We start from the raw sequence: 12,546 nt of genomic DNA, 5'->3' as shown, positions 1-12,546 counted from the left end.
CTCAGGGCGGAGGTCAACCCGAATGGCAGAACCCAAAACTGAAAGTGCGAGTCACCAACCCCAAACCTCAGGTATTTTCTGTGCTTTGAATGGATCGGCACATTAAAATAATCATCCTGTAGGTCCAATGACACCAACCAATCCTGAAGTTGAAGGGCCTGAAGGACCTGAGAAAGAGGGACTATCTTGAACTTGTCCTTCCTGAGGAACTTGTTCAAGCAACGCAAGTCCAAGATGGGTCTCAGTCCTCAGCCTTCCTTGGGAATCAAAGAATATGGGGAATACCAGCCCTTCTTCCTCTCCGTCAGAGGCACTAGTTCTATAGCACCTTTCTCCAGCAGGATCAAGATTTCCTACACAAGGAGTGGATCCAGAATCTTCAAAGAGAGCTTCCCCAGTGGATTGTCGTGAGGCCGATTTAGGAAGAGTAGGCAGTAGCCGTGGGCTATTGTTTCCAGAACCCACGCATCTGAAGTAATAGCTCGCCACTCTTCGAGATGCTGAGACAGTCTGCCCCCAACCGGCAAACAATGGGACCTGGCCTCATAGCCATTTTGGAGCGGCTGTGGCAGCGCCTGAAGGCAAAGAGGCAGCTGCCTGAGCAGCTTTGGCACCTGTTCCCCATCCACCACGAGTAACTTTACGATGGCGCCTTTGACTGGCCGCTACTCTCGCTCTACCAAAAGAGGAGTAGTAACGAAAGGAACCACCCCATCTCTGCTGTCCCCTCGGACGAAAAGGCTGAGGTTGACGCACAGCTACGGCCAAAGGTTTAGCAGCTGCTTTAGAGGTCTGCAACCTCTCAAGGCACTCCTCAGCCTTGCTGCCAAACAAATGAAAACGGTCAAAGGGCATGTTGGGAATACTGGCCTACACATCCGGAGCAAATCCAGACTTCTGCAACCACGCAAACCTGCGTATTACGGTGCTTGCAGCCATGGACTGGCTGACACCATCAGTCGTGTCCAACCCAGACTGAAGGGATTCACACCTGACATCCTTGCCATCCTGCACAATAGCAAGAAACCCATCCATTTCTTCCCCTTTGGGAATCTGCTCAGCCGCTAGAGAGACAATTCCACAGAGTGCGCAAACATTTTGCCAAGGCACAGGTGGAGTTGGCCGATTTCAGTGCCATACTCCCAGCCGAAAATACCTTGCGTGCCCATCCATCCAAGCGCTTGTCGTCCCTATCAGGAGGGATGGTAGGGTACGCCACCTGCCTCGAGGTGGCTGTGGCTGCCTGAACCACCAAACTCTCAGGAGTGGGGTGTGTGGTAGGTAGCTGGGGTCACTACTGGATGGGTGGTATTTCTTAGTCAATGGCTTGTTGACCGCCAGAAGAGACTCCGGGGTGTTCCAAGTAGCAGCCACCCTTTTCTGTAACGCAATAAGAACAGGCAACACTGGGTCAGAGGACGGACCCTGATCTAAAATGTCAGTCAGGTCATCCTGATCAAAGTAAACCAGAGGGCTGGACCACCCTAGGTACTCCGTAACTCTCAACCTCCTATAGGAGGATTCAGCATGAGCCCCAGGCTCTCAGGAGATGTCTCAAGGCCAATGGCGGCATGTACAGACTGACGCAGATCCTCCATCTGACCATCCTCAGAAAAGAATGTCGGGAGCCTCAGGTGTTTTACCAGGAGTATCAAAGGGCTCCAACTGCACATCAGACCTCTCCTCATCCTCCCATCTGTTATGAGCCCCAGGCATCTCAGGAGATGTCTCAAGGCCAATGGCGGCATGTACAGACTGACGCAGATCCTCCATCTGACCATCCTCAGAAAAGAATGTCGGGAGCCTCAGGTGTTTTACCAGGAGTATCAAAGGGCTCCAACTGCACATCAGACCTCTCCTCATCCTCCCATCTGTTATGTAGAGAACAAAAGAACTCCTTCCTAGGTAAAGGAGCAGACTTGGATTCAAGAACAGGCTTCACAGTCTTAGAGCCTTTCTCTGAGGATCCACAGCCACAGGGGCCTCCAGCTGCAAATTCTGGGCATTAGGTCCCGATGGCATTGAGGGCACCGACTGCTTCGACAACGGCGCTGAAGGCTCAGAGGCGCCTGACCGAGGGCAAAGCACTGACCGCTGCACTCGATGGACACGGCGCCAGCGGTGTCAACGCCTTCGACACCTTCGCAGACTACGACTGTTTCTTTGTGGACGAAGACCGTGACCTGGATCTGGCACATCTCTGGAAATCTACAGGAGCCTTGTCCGAACGGGACCTCGACTGTTCCCGATGTTTATCGCACAGACTGCCCAGACCCGAGCGTGGGACCGAGAACATTCTTTGCCGGCTTGAACCGAAGGCGCGGGCGGAACAGTGCCCAGAGATTGAAAAATCTCCACCATTTTCTCCCTGAATGCCTCCCATTCCTCTGGAGTAGAGGATTTAATGGGACAAGCCACTTTCCTTGTGGAGCCATCATCCAACAAGGATGGGGAAGGCGAATGGTGACGCCACTTCCGGGAGTGCCTCAGCGAGGACGAGTGGCGGGAACCACTCCGGGACCAAGATCACCGGGACTCCCTCCGATGCGGAGATTCACCCCTCGAGTTGTCAGTGGAAAGACCTGTAGTCTTTTTGGATTTACGGAGTTTAGATACCCGACCTACCTGCAATTTCCTCTTACGCTCCAGAAAGGCCTTGGCAGTCGACGACTGGCACTTCGAGCAGTCTTCCGTGTCTTGACTCGCACCCAGACACCACAAGCAGATACGGTGTGGTTCCGTGATGGACATTTTGGACTTGCAGTCCCGGCACTTTTTTGAGCCAGACCGCGGGGTCCAAGAAGAAGACATTATCGAAGTAGATGGCACGAGGCGCGCCAAGTTCTCAAGGCAAACACATTTGCAGAAAAAACTGAACTGAGGCTACAGGCGCCATGCGTGCTACTTATAACATCCGATGACGTCACCCTCAACGGAAGTCTGCGAGGGACATCGACCCGACACCATCTACGCAGAACGCCCTCTGCAGAAACATTTCTGAAGAAGCACAGCTGTGGACATTACATGGCAAAGATGTGGAATATGTTGGAGCACACAATCCATTCGAAAAAGGGGATATCCCTAAAGTGACGTGTAGTGTACCCAAAATCCCTCACGCGTCGAGGTCCCTTTGGTTGTATTTTTTCTGCCACGAGGGAGCCTTGGGTCAGCGTGAGCGAGTACAGAAAAGAGGTGTAAGAAGTCTATGTTCATTCTACTCCACAAGGGGAGGAAGGGTGGGTGCATGTGAATCTAAGCAGATATAATCATCAGAAATGCTATTATGGTGAGTAATGCATGTCTTCTAATGCTTGTGGATCTGCTTAGAATTGCATGTGGTGCATAGACTGGAAAGCAGTACCCAGAGATGGTGGTGAGATGTGTGAAGGAACATTAGCAAAGAGATGTCTCAGCACTGCGTGTCCCACCTCAGAAACGACCTAGAGTGTGTATCCCGGGAGTAGTGTTGTGTATAGGTTTGTACAGAACTCCAGGTTGCTGCTTTGCAAATGGAATCTAGAGGAACATTTGCAATTAATGGTATGGTAGCCCCTGTGCCCCGCGCTGAGTGTGCTCTAGGCGTGAAGGGTAGAGATCTCTTGGCAAGAGAGACACTGTGTGATGCAGTTTACGATCCACTTGGAAATAGCAGATTTAGAGGAAGGGTGCCCTTTTCTACCAGCTGCCACTGAAACGAAGAACTGGTTTGTTTTTCTTAGTGGCTTTGTCTTTGGCAGATAGTAAATAACCGCTCTCCTTACATCCAGTGTGTAGAGGCTTCTTTCCGCCATGTTAATGGGGTTTTGGAACAAGGTGGGTAGTTCTATGGACTGGTTTACATGGAACTTTTGAGATAAACTTGGGCGTCTAGCGAGGGTGTGTGCGCAAAACCACCTTGCCTTTGTGAATCGTGACAAATGGGTCCTGAACTGAAAGGGTCTGCAGTTCAACAACTATCCTAATAGAAGTGATCGCCACCAGCAAGGCGGTCTTGTAGGGGAGTGCTTGAAGGCTAGCCTTGTGCATTGCTTCAAAGGGAGGTCCCATTAGTCTCTGGGTTGGAAATAGGGGGATGAAGTCGCTTTACCCCTTCCATAAAGGCTTTAATTACAGGAATTTTCCACCATGAAACCTTGTTCTGGGACGTGGTGTACGCCGAAAGCACGGCTAAGTGGACTTTAAGAGAATTGAAAACCAGTCCCGAATCTAACAGGTGCGTTAGGTAAAGAACGATATCTTTAGGTGAGCAATCAATAGGATTGATGCCCTTCCCATTACACCAGATAAAGTACTTCCATTTGCTGGAGTAGCAGTGTCTGGTAGTGGATTTACATGCCTCTCTGAGTATGTCCAAGCATCTCTGAGGGAGCTGAAGGTGCCCGAACTCAATGACCTCATGAGTCGGGCTGCTAAATTGAGAGTTTGAGGGCATAGATGTAGTGTCTCTCCCTTATCTTGAGACAGCATGTTGTACAGGCAAGGCATCTTCCTGGGAGGGGAGACCGACATTGCCATGAGATGGGAGAACCAAGGTTGGCGGGCCCACAAGGATTATTGTGACTGGTTCTTGGTGCATCTTGTGCACTATTCTGTTGAGCAGGGGAATCAGGGGGAGGGGGAAGTGTAGACAAACCTCATGGACCATGTTATCCAAAGACTGTTCTCTTTGGAGCGGTTCTGAGGGTACCAGGAGGGTAGGCTTATCTCTGGACAGCCCCATTCTGCAAAGATGCTGAGTAAAATGTCCTCCTGTAGCTGCCACTTGTGCTCTGTGGTTAGGGGGAAGTCTCTGCTGAGTATATCTGTCAAAAGATTGAGTTCCCCTGGAACATGTTGTGAAAGGAGGAACATGTGTTTAGTGCCCACTTCCAGATGTATTAGGACAGTTGGACAGCCCTAGAGAGCGAGTGCCCCCTTGTTGTTTTAAGTAGTACATGGACGTAATACTGTCCGTGAGGAGTAGAACTGTTTTCCCATGGAGGTGTGTCTGGAAGGCCTTCAACACAGCTAGCAATTCCAACAGGTTGTGATTGGATGCTACTTCTGGCAACCACACGCCGTGTGCAGTCTGTTGAAGGAGGCGAGCTCCCCGCCCCGTCAGAGATGTGTCTGCAGTGAGAGTGGCTGCCACTGCAGGGGTGTTGAAGGTTTTCCCCTGCAGAAGGTTTTCCCTGGACGACCACTGCAGAGACTGGACGAGGGCTGCCGAGACAACTACTAGATAATCCCATTGGCCTGACACCATTGGCTCGAGAGCCACTCTTGCATGAGGTGCATGCACAGATTAGCATGAGGAACTAGGTAGATGCAGGAAGCCACCATCCCAGGCAGTTGCATGGCTTTGCATACGGTCACGTGGTGTCCGGTTACATAGTGAGGGATCTGGAACAGCATGTTTTGAACCCTCTCATTGGAGGGAATGACAAATCCATCTTTTGTCCGAATTAGAGCTCCCAGAAACTGTTTGACCTGGCTGGGGTTTGGACTGGATTTTTTTCTCGTTGATAGAGAATCCTAGGTTGAAGAGGAGATTTACCAGTGTCTGGGTATTTGTTTGGCATATTCTGTACAAATCCCCTGTTATGAGCCAGTCGTCGAGGTAGGGATAGACTGGAATGGACTGCCTGTGCAGGTGGGCCGCTACTACCACCAGTACTTTTGTAAATACCATTGGGGCTGAGGCAATGCCGAAGTGGAGAACCTTGAACTGATGGTGGGTGTCCTCTATCATGAACCTGAGGTACTTTCTGTGCTTTGGCAACATTGAAAAATGAAAAGTATGCACCTTTCATGTCCAATGTGGCCATGTAATCCCCCTGCTGCAGCAGTGGGATTACCCAGTGAAGTGTTGTCATCCTGAGCTTTTGAGGTTTGACATACCGCAGGCTGAGATCCTTTTTGGATACAAAGAAGTTCACTGAATAAATACCCTGGTTTACCTGGAGAAGGAGGACGACTTTGATGATGCCCTTTTCCAGCAGGAAGTGAACTTCTTCCAGCAGGATGCGCAGGTGTACTGGCGACAGGAGTCTGCTTCTCGGTGGGAGATAGCAAGGTGGTCTGAGAAACTCAAAATACCCTTGGGCAACCGTCTTTAGTACCCACTGATCTGAAGTGATACCCCTCCCAGGCATGGATGAATGAAGACAAGTGACGCCCGACCAGAAAAGCGTGGGAGGGAACCTGGACCAGCAAGTAACGTTGAGGTGGAGGCTGGGGAGCCTCTAGGAGTAGAGTTTCTGCCACTACCCTTGCCCCTACGAGATCCTCTTTGCTGGTATTGGAAGTTACCAGAGGAGCCTGTACTGGATGACCAGGGGGTATTCCCTGAGCTGTTTTGCCCCTGGGGAGAGCGGGAGAAGGATTGGCCACAAAAGGACAAGCATGCTTTAGAGCCTCCACACTGGTGAAAGGGTTTAGCCGTGATCTGGCTAAGTGACTTCAGAGTTTCGTGTTCTCTAGGGCGTCATCAACTGCTTTCCCAAAAAGGTTGGAATCATCCACTGGCTTGTTAATAAGAGAGGCCTGAATTTCAGGTGTGAACCCAGAGATTTTTTTAACCAGGCATGCCTTTTAAGTAGGGTACCCTGAGTGGGGGTGTGTCCAGTGGTTTCAGCAGAGACCAGTGTGTTTTTCAGTATGTTTTGGGTTACTTGTCTGCCTTCAGCCACGAACGCCAGCAGGCGTGATCTGGTGGGCTCTGGAACATCCCGAAGACCATCCTGCACTAGGCACCACTGGACATCACTGTAACTTACCAGGCGTGTGGTGTTATTTGCGATCCTTGTGTAGTAGGCCGCAGAGGCGGTGACCTGCTTACCCAGGACATAAAGCTTCTTGCATTCTTTGTCCGGAGGGGATTCTGTTGAGGCCTGTGGTACCACCCCACCCTCTTCCGAGTGGTCATTACGACCAAGAAGTCTGGTGTGGCATGATCCCTGATGTAGAGGGGGTCGGAGGGTGATGGGCGAAATAATTTGTCAACCCAGGGGTTGAGTCTTGATCAAAGGGGTTAAGCTCTTCATAAGAATCCTTCTGCGTTGGGTCATCTGGGACATTCAAGATGTCTTCTTGGTGTCCTTGTACAGAGGTGGGGAGTTTCTACAATTTTGACAGGATGGGGCAGGAGTCAACTTCCCTAGGTCTCTTGGGTATAAAAGATCAGTCTAAAAAGTCAATGAACAGGGACATTTTGTCCATGTATTGCTCAAACCTTTCTCTAGTCTATAGCGAGGAAGCTGAATGGTCAGGAGGAGAGAAGAGCTGCCCAGAAGGGGAAGATTTTCCTAATAAGGCCATAGAGAGAGGCTGGGGGACTTCAGAATAGTCCTCTCAGCGAGAGGGGGTGCCCTTGAACTCTAACTCCTTGGCCGCTGAAAGGCTCTTGCAAAGTTTTGGCAGCTGTATTGAGGGTCTCGATACGCCTGAAGGCGCAGCTGTTGTCGGTGACTCCACCTGGTCCTTCAGGGATTGTGAGCCCTTGGATGGCGGGTCGACAGTGGGTTTTTGAGGGGGACTGCCCATTCCAGAAGGACGCCCAGTCGCGTGCCGTGAACGTGGTTGCGTGAAGGGTGAACCACGATGGGTGTCTTTCAAAGGATATTTGCTGTTACTCGACAGGCAGAATTTAAAAAGGAGTCCTCTCCACAGAGGTTAGCTGCAGCCAGACCAAGAAGAGAAAGAGGGATGAAGGAAATACATTCTCAGAGAGTAATAAAAACCCAGGGCCCCACTTGCCCCGAGTACGGAGGCAGAGAGAATGTCGCCCATATAGGATGTGGTCTTGAAGGATGCAAAGGTGAGCCTATGTCTCTACAATAAAACCTTTTTATGAAAATCAGTCGACAGTTGTGAAAAAGATTTTTTGATTTAGAATATTTCACAAATCAAGTAGAGATTATCTACAGAAAAGAACATTTCTAATTTGTATGCACATCTTATGTGATACACTCATGCCAAGTCTTTCCAGACATCTGGAGAATTCCAACCTAGACATCATCCTTGGAACTCACAGCAAAGTCATGTTAAAGGTCCCCTAAAATGAGACCCTTAGGTCGGTGTATTCAGGTACAGCAGGGAAGACATAGTGCTGCCCCTTCTGAACAGCTCAACACAAGCTCCGATCAGGACTGTAGTTCGCAGGCAGGACAAAGGATGATTCCTCAGAAGCAAGAAGCAAAGATCATGCCTAAAGAATCCTGGAATGGAGCAGCTCTTGTGAACATGAGCAGCAATACTGTTCACGTTTCTGCCTGACAGCAGGGCCCGCACCTCTTTGTCAGTACAGCAAATGCTTCAGGGGTGAACAAATAAGCTGAATCAAAGTAGGTTAGGATTGTTCCTTCTGGTTTAAGGTGAAGCAGCATCCAAATCCGTATTCCTCAGGTGGGAGAGAGGGACAGATTTACCTTCTGCAGGAGTACGAGGAGTAAGCACTTCTGAGGCGTTTTGGTCCTTCAGGTACTTCAGGATCAGGTTCAGTAGTCGAATAAAGAACGACTCAGGGTGTCCGTATCTACACCAACGCACACAGTTTTGGGTGCAACCTAATTAGTGGAGGCTAGTCAAAATGAACTTTCATGAGAAATTGCGTAAGCAAATTCAGGGATGGTAATTGAAGAGTCTGGAGGACACTCACCAGGATGATCTTGTTCCTTTTACTTCAAGGAAGAGTTTGTGAGTTTGTAGTCGGAGCTCACAACTGCAAAATATCTGGTATAATCATTTAACCTGCACAAGGAAGATCACAAAGAAAATGGCACGATAGCCGGGCTCAACAAAAACACTGTCGCCATATTGCTCCAGTTCAGGCAGCATATGGGTAGAAATTAGGTAAATGGGATACAGCATGGTGTGGCCTAGAACAAGGTACATGGCTACTATAAGCCTGCGGCTCTGGCATATTTTCTAGGCAAGGAAACTAAACCAGGCACAAAAGGGGATACTTTACAGAAGGACAGCCCAGGTAATCTTATGGGCTATGCAGCATTACAAAATAAAAATGTACAAAATAAAAATGTACAATTTGCCAGTGAGGCATTTACAATGATCAAGACTGCGAAAAAAGCCAGCAAAACTATAAGTGGAGAAAAGGGGACTTCTTCACGCCAGCTGTCACAGGGTAGGAGTCTAAATATGTGCACCTTCATCCCTGGATGGACTACCTCCAACTATCTCATGTAAAGGCGACAGCAGTTGCCATCTACTACCAAAGAGGTTGACTGGTACCCCAAATGCTATGGAAGACCTCACTGCCACCCTAGCAAAGCTCAAAGCCACATGATATACAGGCAACATCCTCCCTACCTCCGTACACAAGACCCTTCCAACTGAAGCACTCCTCTCTTACCAGACAGTCATAAACTGCTCAGTAGCTCAAGGCACCTTCCCCTTGACCCTAAAGACCAGACCAATCCACCCGCTTCTCAAGAAACCAACACAGGACCCTGACCACCTCAGCAACCACTGTCCCATCGCACCTCTTCCCTGCCTAGGTAAGATCCCTGAGAAAGCAGTAGCCAAGCAACTCCTCAAAGCCAATAACCTCCTTCAGTACTACTATTCTGGCTTCAGACCTATATGCAACACAGACACAGCTACTATTAAGGAGATCGATGTCCATCCTTGCCCTCCTGGTTCTCCTTGACCTGTCAGCAGCATTTGACACACTAGAGCACCAGACACTCACCAACAATCCACATTATCGCATGGGGTTCGGCGAGACCTTCCTCAGATGGTTCAAAATACGACCTTACTAATTGCCAACAGTTCATGCAATTGGATTCCTCCAGATTACATACTCGAACAATCACCTGTGGAGCCCCGCAAGGATCCATTCTGTCCCCCGTCATTTTCAATCTTTACATGGAACCGCTCTGCACTCTCCTCACTCTACTCAGGTGAGAGATCTACCTCAAGAGATCCTCCATCGAAGGAATCTACAAGCGAAAGGCCTGCCTCACATTGATCCAGTCGTGGAAGTCCAGTGCTTACCTGAAGCTCAACCCCTCCAAGACTGAATTTCTACTGCTGATCAACACCACCAAACACACCGACATCCAGACCTGGCTCTCTGCTATGAACCTAGAAGGCTTCACACCACAGCTGGCCACCTCTGCCAAGTCCCTTGGGTTTGACCTCAACAGAAAAAATACCATCAAATAGCACATAGCAAGGAAGAGGCAAATGGTGCGGTAGCAACTTTCTCTCCTGCGGGAAATCAAGCCTTTCATCCCAGAAAAGAATTTCAGGTCCTCTGTCCAAGCCTTGGTGCTCTCCCACCTGGTTGATGGCAATGCCTTTTTGGAAGGCCTTCTGGTGACTACCCTGGCACCCCTGAGATGTGTCCTGCATGCAGAAGCACGACTCAAAGGACTCAGCAAATTCAACCAAATCACCACCAACCCTCAAACTACACTGGCTCCCGCTGCAAGCCTGTATCATCTTCAACTCCTATTGCATCATCTACAAGGCTGTCACCCTGAAGTACCCAAGCTACCTCACTGAGAAACTCAGCATCCCCAGAGGCCTGCGATACACCAGAAGTAAGGACATGGGCAGACTTCAACTCTGCCGGGGCAGGCAGGATAGACCAGAAGACAGGCCTTCTCTATCTGTGACCCAAGACTGTGTAACCTCTGCCCGGCAACATCAGACTTGCAACATCGCTTTTACAGTTCATGAAAGAGATCAAGACCTTCCTCTTCAAGGAATGGCTCCCAACACCTTGGTCTAGACACACTCCACTCCCCACTCGACCTGAGACTTAGTGATCTGATCGTCCCTCTTTCCTTCCCAGGTTGCTGGTAGATCCCTTGCTGCCAATTGCTTGCCTTCCCCCGTTAGCTCCCTGCTCCCTTTTTCTCTGCTTTCCTGTGTTGTGAGAAACTTGAAGGTGTCTCCCTAGCTAGTCCCCAGGGATCTGTCATCCAGGTGGCCAGGACATGGCCATCGCTTTTGGATCCTGTTTCTGGGGGTGGACCAGTGAGGGAGGATCTCCTGGATGGGGGGTCCTTGGGGAGTAAGAGTGGGACACCGACGAGTGAGACGCGGTATCCCCCTTCAACACCTTTTCACATTCTACTACATACGATATTCCAAAACACTGCCCCCTCCTTTTCAACATGAACACTTTCGCAAAACACGAAAGACAACAGACCAACACCAGTGCCGTTTATCCGACTTGTCCCAATACAAGGGTCAGGCAAAGTCAAGCAATTGACCAGAATTACACACACCCGATGGCCCTTTTACCTTCCCCACATGGATAAAAGATGGGGCGCAAGAGCACAGGACGAGCAAGGTAGACGGCACAACGTGAGAACTAACTCAGCATGGCAGTTCAAAAGGAAGCGAAAGACGGTGCATAAAGAGGGGGTGACTAGGAGAGAAGCGACCTTGCCCTTTCCGATGAAGGCCTGTGAAACCTCAGCAGATTGAAACCTAACACTGAGAACAGTAGCCAGTGTGTATTGCAACAGATGTCTACGGCACACAAGACCCTCCTCAGCTGATAACCAACCTGGGGAGAGATGCTGGTCTCCATGGTACCAAACTTGACTCTAAGGAGAAGAAAGCCAAGCAGTACATCACAGCCGGTGAGTCGAGGGGAGAGTCAATAAGAAACCAAACTGTTGAACGAAAAGTAGAAAGCAGCTAAATTTGAACTTTGAAAGAAACTATAGTGAAAGAGGGGGAAAGCCTGCAACAGAGGCGCCCGGTGCAACGTGGGTGCTCACACAAACTCTGGGCGATTACCTGCAGGTGGAGTCTACCGTAACCAAAAGGCCTTCGGAACAGGTGAAGAGAGGTCAAAGTGGTCATACAGAGGTCTTGTCAAATCCTCTGTACCGTCGAAAGTCTTTGACCGATAGATGATTGAGGGAAAGGGAACTGAATCCCGCTTGAACAGAGTGTCGCAAAAATTGGTAAGAGTGAACCCGGACGAGGGAAGCCGAAAATCAGGGGTGAAGCCCCAAGAACTGTTTAAAAGGACATTAAGACTCGAGAAAGTGAGAAGTATTAGAAGGACAAGGGAAGTGAATGGTCCCCCTTGTCAAGTGGGTCCGAGCTCGGTCAAGGGAGACCCAGGCGTAAAAAGTCATCACCCAGGAACTTTTTGTTTGTTTGTTGTTGAATACATCAGGCTTTTCGAAGGCAAGAGACTTATTTGAAAAGAGACTTGGCCATGATAACTGGAACGGAACTGTCGGCTCGTGCTGAGAAAGCTCGAGCGTGTGCTGTGCTCCCAAGGTCCCACCTTGTCCCTAGCAGAAAACGTGGTGAAGGGAGACCCCTGGCAATCGCATCCTGACTTATTATTTGTGAACACTTCTTTCTTTATGGAACTTTTATCCCACACACTTTTTGTGATTAGTTGTAAGGAATTGGCAATTTTTTAAAAAAAGTTTTGTAAGTATAGGCCCATTTATTTTTACATGACGCCACAAGGGCTGCCTTATTTTTCATTTGATGATCGACGCTTGCTCCCATCTTAGATTAAGGTTTAGAATAGCCGTTTTTCCATCCTACATTTACAGTTTAATT

General features: G+C 49.4%; 1 protein-coding gene across 2 annotated transcripts in view; it reads right to left on the bottom strand.

Moving 5' to 3' along the window:
* Positions 1-12,546, bottom strand: part of GTF2H1 (general transcription factor IIH subunit 1) — a 1,239,907-nt gene that overhangs the window by 554,677 nt on the left and 672,684 nt on the right. The gene's annotated exons all lie outside the window — the stretch shown is intronic.

The sequence above is a fragment of the Ambystoma mexicanum genome, chromosome 11, assembly GCF_040938575.1.
Source record: "Ambystoma mexicanum isolate Mex_15411 chromosome 11, UKY_AmexF1_1, whole genome shotgun sequence".
In the NCBI taxonomy this organism is placed as follows: domain Eukaryota; kingdom Metazoa; phylum Chordata; class Amphibia; order Caudata; family Ambystomatidae; genus Ambystoma; species Ambystoma mexicanum.
The sequence above is the reverse complement of the archived record's forward strand: the minus strand, read 5'-3'. Positions and strand labels throughout refer to the sequence as shown.